This window comes from Etheostoma spectabile, unplaced genomic scaffold (assembly GCF_008692095.1).
Source record: "Etheostoma spectabile isolate EspeVRDwgs_2016 unplaced genomic scaffold, UIUC_Espe_1.0 scaffold00003998, whole genome shotgun sequence".
Classification (NCBI taxonomy): Eukaryota; Metazoa; Chordata; class Actinopteri; order Perciformes; family Percidae; genus Etheostoma; species Etheostoma spectabile.
The window spans coordinates 83,216-90,115 of record NW_022603097.1 but is presented as its reverse complement, the minus strand read 5'-3'; positions in this window follow the sequence as shown (position 1 = coordinate 90,115).

The window sequence follows — 6,900 nt, the reverse complement described above, 5'->3', positions numbered from 1 at the left end:
TTATTTTATCTTAATGGTAATTTCCTGAGTAACATTATCTTCTGCCAACTTTTAAAGTGCTCATATTATATTGTAGACTGATTACGCATTCAGGTGGTCCACCATCATCTGCCACACTTTCTTGTTTCATTACAGCGTTGCAGTTGTTTCACTGAAGTTTGCCTGAAAGATTTAGAATATTTCAGAACATGAAGAGTGCATTTGCTTTCATTAAAACATGTCAGCAATATTTTCCTTCATTTTGTCATAAATTATTGAATGAATAGTTAAATTGTGAGTAAGAGAAAATCCAGGGTTTAAAGAAGGTTGTTCACTAACTCTCTCTGTTTGTTTCTCTGTTTGTCTGTTACTATAGAAACAGAGAGGAGAGAGACCCAAACGTCACCACTGTCAGCACTGTGAGAAATCCTTCACAACATCTGGATATTTAAAGATTCATCAGAGAGTTCACACTGGAGAGAAGCCTTACAGCTGTGATCAATGTGGGGCAGCTTTCACACAACAGAATAACCTAAAAACACATCAACGCATTCACACTGGAGAGAAGCCGTACAGCTGTGATCAATGTGGGGCAGCTTTCACACAACAGAATAACCTAAAAATGCATCAACGCATTCACACTGGAAAGAAGCCGTACAGCTGTGTTCAATGGGGCAGCTTTCACACAACAGAGTAATCTAAAAATACATAGACGCATACACACTGGAGAGAAGCCGTACAGCTGTGATCAATGTGGGGCAGCTTTCACAGTGCAGAGTACCCTAAAATCACATCAACGCATTCACACTGGAGAGAAGCCGTACAGCTGTGATCAATGTGGGAAAAGGTTTTCTCTGAGTGGTAACCTTGAAAGACACCGGCGTGTTCACACTGGAGAGAAGCCGTACTGGTGTGATCAATGTGGGAAAAGGTTTTCTCACTGTATTAGCCTTAAAAATCACCAGCTCATTCACACTGCCTCGTTGTGAAGATGTTTCAGAGCCAAGCTGTTTCTTCCTGCCTACTCCTCATGCCTCATGTTCCTGTTCTGTAAGGAGGGAATCCTGGTTTTTATTGTAAAATGCAGAGGAGGGTGTAAAGCCTCAGCTCTGAACAACCCTTACCCCCCTTTATCTGCCTGTTGTCTCTCTGCACCAGTTCGGGCCGTTGCACCAGGTCCCATACCGTAGCTCCCTGCCTCTTGATCGCTGTCCTGTTGTGTTGCAGCAATGCTTACTTCACTGCTTCGTGAACCACTGATTGAAGCACATTTGTTGTTTTTCCAGGACCTTTCCAGGCTACAGCGTTCTCGAAGTGTAGGTCCACGTTAGCATCAGTCGCCGTGCTCGCCGTCGCCATGTTGGAAGACTTCTGTGCTCAGGTAAACGGCAGCGAGGCCTGTCTTTTTGCACCTGCAGACATTGCACTAAGTCACATTGGTAACAAATAAAAACAACTTGCAGCTGGCTATCTTCTCATGCGCACTGGCTTATCTCTCTTGAAGGACAAGGCCGAATTGAACTGAACTGTACTGAAACAACCTCGACAGTCGGACGCCTCATACTCCACATATACACACTCACTATATGATCACACACTACCCACCCCTATCCCTCCCCCTTTGAACTGTCTGCCTCGGAAACCTTTTTCTTTTGTTCTTTCAACCTCCCAAGCCACCTCAAAAAATCCCTTCATGTGACCACATGTACTGTGTGTTGTCCTGTGCATTATGTTGTTATGTATTATGTACTATGTTGCTCTCTGTATTAATCCTTTTAGGGCGAGCGTGTGGCTGCGCTTTAAATAGCTGCGGCCCGGAGGCTTTTTCCAACAAAAGCATTATCTCACTGTCTACCTGGGCACGTGTTACAAAGCTATCTGTATCTGTATCTAAAATGAGACGAGTGCGGAGCCTCAGCTCTGAGCCACCCTTGCAAACACCGGTCACGTGATCTTTTCTATAATTTAGAAAATACATGTTTAAGGACTTTAGGATGAACAGAAACAGCAATGTTTTATGTATAATGAAACTTATTGCCGCCTGTCTTGGCAGGACTCCCTGGAAGAAGAGTTACTGTAGCTCAATGTGATCGTTCCTGGTTAAATAAAGATTAAATAAAAATCAAATAAATCTTTAATATGTCCAAACATTCCTCTCTTCATTGCCGACATACTGGAAGTCGGCCATGTTTAATTGGATGCTCTCCAGTTATTGTTGTTTGGTAGATTAACATTATATTTTCCTACTTTGGGGACTTTTCATTTCGTATTCTTTGTCTGACATTGTCTATTCCCTGTTTGTATTTTCTGTAACTGCATGTGGTTTTAAATCTGTTGGAGTTTCTTCAGACTAAAGCAAAGACACTGATGATGTCATCCTAAAGACACATAAAGGACAGCAACCTGTTCCAGAGGACACTAAAGAACGACGGAGCAGCAGGAAACAGAGCAGCTCAAATAGCAAACAGCTGATTTATTCATCTGACTCGTAGAATAACGCCAATGATTGACTTGTTTTAAATGTCTGGGAATGTGGAACAGCTCCATGCTGACTACCTGAAATAAAACAAGGCCACATGCTGATTATTGGGGACTTGATTTGATGGATTTATTCTTCCTGTTGTGTCTCTGTTTAAACTCCTAATTTAAAGGTAAAGTCAGCGTCCACTAAAGGTTGTGTTGTTGCTGCTAACAGACTCAGATTATTATTCTAAGTGTGTGTTAACATTATGGGATGGATCCCTACAGAGATAGACCTTTTAGTTAAAGAGGAACATCCTTTTAGTTTAGATCCTTTAGTTTCCAACCAGACCAGAGTGGCGATTGGAGGAACAGTGGAAAGATGAACCAAGATGGCTTTTAATATATATATTTTCTTTTTCTATTGACTATAGTTGTTTGTTATTAACAGAAATTAACCTATCAACATTTCTATTCGTCATAAAGTTCCAACGTTAAGTTTTTTACCGCCAGTTCAAAATGGAGCTGAACACGGAGGAGGATTCCTCCCTAACGGCCGCTCTGCTCTGCTCCGTGCCCCTGCTGTCCGGTAATAGTTAAAGCAGATAAAAACCTAAAGAACACTCAAAAGCTTCAAGATAAAACTTACTTAAGAAGCTTCTTCATGTTCAAGAGAAGGCCTGTTTCCAGCCAGACTATGAAGTGATTCATGCAATCCCTGTTATTAATATCTTGTCAGTCCCATATGGTCTAGACAAAACCAGTAAACGTTGATTACAGCACCCCCTAATGGTCTATCTTTATCAAATTGCTACAGAGCCTCTGAGCAGCATGACATAAAAATCCTCACAGGTTTCGTGTTTAGCGCTTTCCTGCTACTGCGGTCCGCATCCTCGGCTTGGACCCCTTAGCCGAGGATTTGTGGATCTCAGGAGCAAGGCTGTGCGGTTCACACAGCACGGATGTGGAACCCTATTTTTTTTTAAAGGATTTTCCTTTTTCTTTTCCATTATTCGTCTACATAACTTACATTTACATGAATTACGGGAAATTAACAGGCTGACGATGTACAATGGGTAGCAGACCTGACTTACCAAATAATACACATTTGGACCACTAAGTGGTGCTACAGTGAGGTCAAACGTATTTTTACCTATAACACTCACATTTGACATTAAAAATTAAATTCTTTACATCCAAGTTCACTGAATTAAGCTGAGTCTCCGGATATAGGCAACGCCCATTTATGCTCAAAGGGCTTTTCGCAATATAAGCGTGAAACCAACTTTTTTGAACTCGTCCTAGGCCGTGCGACAGATCTGTACGAAACCTGGTTTATAGCATCTACAGATGGCCCCGACAAAAAGCACCTGGAGCTCAGCGCCAGTGTTTCAGTTAAAACTGTTTAAAGTGTTAGGATAACTAAAATGTATTCTGCAATATTGATATGAATTCTGATATTTTTAAACGCATGTAAAATTACATAATAGATTCATAACAAATTAAACCATTTTTCTTAGAACAAAAGATTTATATCAACTGACAGTCAAATTGGAGTGGTCAAGCGCCCTGAGCGGTTGGGAGGGTACAGTGCCTTGTTCAAGAGCACCTGGCAGTGCCCAGGAGGTGAAGTGACACCAAGTCACACTCCGTTCTTTGGTGTGCATGGGGACTTATACCGGTAACCTTCTGGTTCCAAGCCCAACTCCATACAGACTGAGCTATTGCCCCCCCCAAACATTTGACCCCAACCTTCTGATCTGGAGTCAGACGTGCTACCGTTGCATTGCTGTGTGAATATGCATTAATCAAAAAAAAAGTAGATGTGTATATTTATTGACCAGGAGACCTCGTGGCGGTAGCGCGTCTGACTCCAGATCAGAAGGTTGCGTGTTCAAATCACGTCGGGATCAAATGTTTAGGGGTTTGCAGTCACTCAGTCTGTTGGGATTTGGTTTGGGAACTGGATGGTTTAAGTCCCCATGTGGACCAAAGTGTCAATTGGAGGCTGGAGAAATGCCACTTTACCTCCTAGGCCCTGCCAGGTGCTCTTAAGCAAGGCACTGGACCCCCCCCAACTGCTCAGGGTGCTGAACCTGTCAATTGAAATAACCTTTTGTTGTCAGAAAACTTGTTATGAATCTATTTTGTAATTTTACATATGTTTAAAAATATCAGAATTCATATTGATATTGCAGTATTCATAATCAATATTGCAATATCCCATTTTGTCAATATCGTGCAGCCCTAGTGTGCGTGTGTGTGTGTATATGTGTGTGTGTCTGTGTATGTTGGGAGTGGGACTGCTAAATGTCAAGGGCTGGGAGGAGATGGATGCAGAACAATGTGGTAGTACAGTGTGTGTGTGTGTGTGTGTGTGTGTCCCTTGCAGCTTCTGCAACATTCATTTCTTATTTTGCCTTTCTTTCTTCATTTTCCTAGTTCAAGTGACTAAGCTGAGCCGAGGATGTGGCCAGCAGAGAGTGGTTGCTATGGTGCAGAGTTGATTAGTGGATGGGTTGCAGCTGTGCAGCTGGGAGCAGGTGAATCAGCTTGGCAGCAATCAGGAGTCAGGAGAGTGATGTGTATCTCACTTTTATTATGTGAGGGCTCTTCACCTGACTTTAATAAAATGGCATTTGTGAGAATAAACCTCGTAACCTGCATTAACTCTAAATAATGAAGATCCACAGGTGATACATGGTATTATTAATTAAAGGTAACCTGCCACATCAAACCGTTGTTAGCATTTTCTAGTGTGCAGTGTTGTGCTCTCCCCTTGTTCTTCTTCTCCCTCTCTGCCTATCTCAGGTGTTCCTGATTGAGCCATTAGTGGGTGGCCCCGCCTCCTCTACATAAGGAAGTCTAGGAGACAGATCTCTCATAAGGCTCGTTTGAGATGAACCGCGCCTCGCCTGTAAAGTAGACGAGGCAGCAGGGGGCGGGGACAAGAAGCTGCGGTAAAGTTGGACACGTTTTCCGTCAGCCTTCAAAGCATGTAAAAGGAAGTTACAAACGTGTTTACATCCTGTTTGATCTTCTGTAGGCAACCTGTAGTTTGCAAAAATGGTTGAGGAAATCACATACGCGTTTTTGATGGCTGAGGAAATTCAGTATGAAGAGATGCCCCTTCTTATCCACGAAGATCGACTTCAACAGAGAAGGTGATTTAACGCTAAACATTTCAAAGAATAGTGCACACGTGGCCACAGTTCATTTAACCTAATGTTAGTGGTTTAATTTTTTCAGTAAAAGCATTTAACAGTTTTGAGGATGATTAAGTACAATTTTTCCAACTTTATTGGCAAATTAAAACATTAATAAAATGAATGAATGAATAATAGAGGAATATATGATATGCAATGTTTATTGTCATGCTGTTTGAGAGAGGGTTTGATAATTATTTCATACAAAGTTGTCAGCAACCATATTAATATAACTTCTCCAGGAAGCACAATAATTTTTTTTTTTTATAACTCTGTATAAAATCAGTTTGATTATTCTTCTCCTAGGTTGTTTCCTTAAATACCACATTTTGTTGAGCAAGTCGTACTTGTACAGTGTGACTGCCTTTAAAAGTCATTTCAGACTGTCGAGAGGACAAGTAGAGGTAAGTCTAGGAAGATTATCTGAATCATTTTAGTACGCTATTCTCACTGACATTTGTAGCCTATATGTACATTTGATTATTCATTCTTCTTTGCTATAGGATGTTATGAGGATGTTGGGACCCTTTTATACAAACAGACAGTATACCAAGTTGCCGGTTACCCACAATGTTCTTGCCTGCCTGTGGACTCTAGCCAATCAGGAGTCGTATAGGGGTGTTGCAGACCGATTCAACATTTCAAAATCCACCATGTCAACCCATCTCCATCACTTCTGTTCCCTGGTCAACACACATCTGTCACATCACATTTCATGGCCCACAGGGGAAGCACTGAACACATCACAATTACATTTTCAAACAGCCGGCTTTCCAAATACAGTCTGTGCTCTTGATGGATGTCACATTCCCATCGTCAAACCATTTTGCAACAACCCCATAGCCTGTTATAACAGGAGACAGTTTTACTCCATCATTCTCACCGGAGTCTGTGACAGCGAGCGCCGCTCTTGTCATGTTAGTATAGGTCACTATGGAAGTTGGCATGACGCGAGAACATTTCGAAACGCTGATGTAGCACGGCAACTGGAATTGAATCCTCAGGCTCTTGTACCAGAAGGAATGCACATCATTGCTGATTCAGCCTACCCTTCATCATTACATTTGATGAAGCCCTACAGGGATAATGGGCACCTCACTGTTGGGCAAAGGTGCTTTAGCTCAAAGCTCAATGCAGCCCGTGTGGCCATTAAGAAGCCATTTGGCATCTTAAAGTCAAAGTTCAGGAGGCGGAAGTGTCTGCACATGAAGGAAGTGGCAAACATCAGTGCAGCAGTAACAACATGTTGCATTCT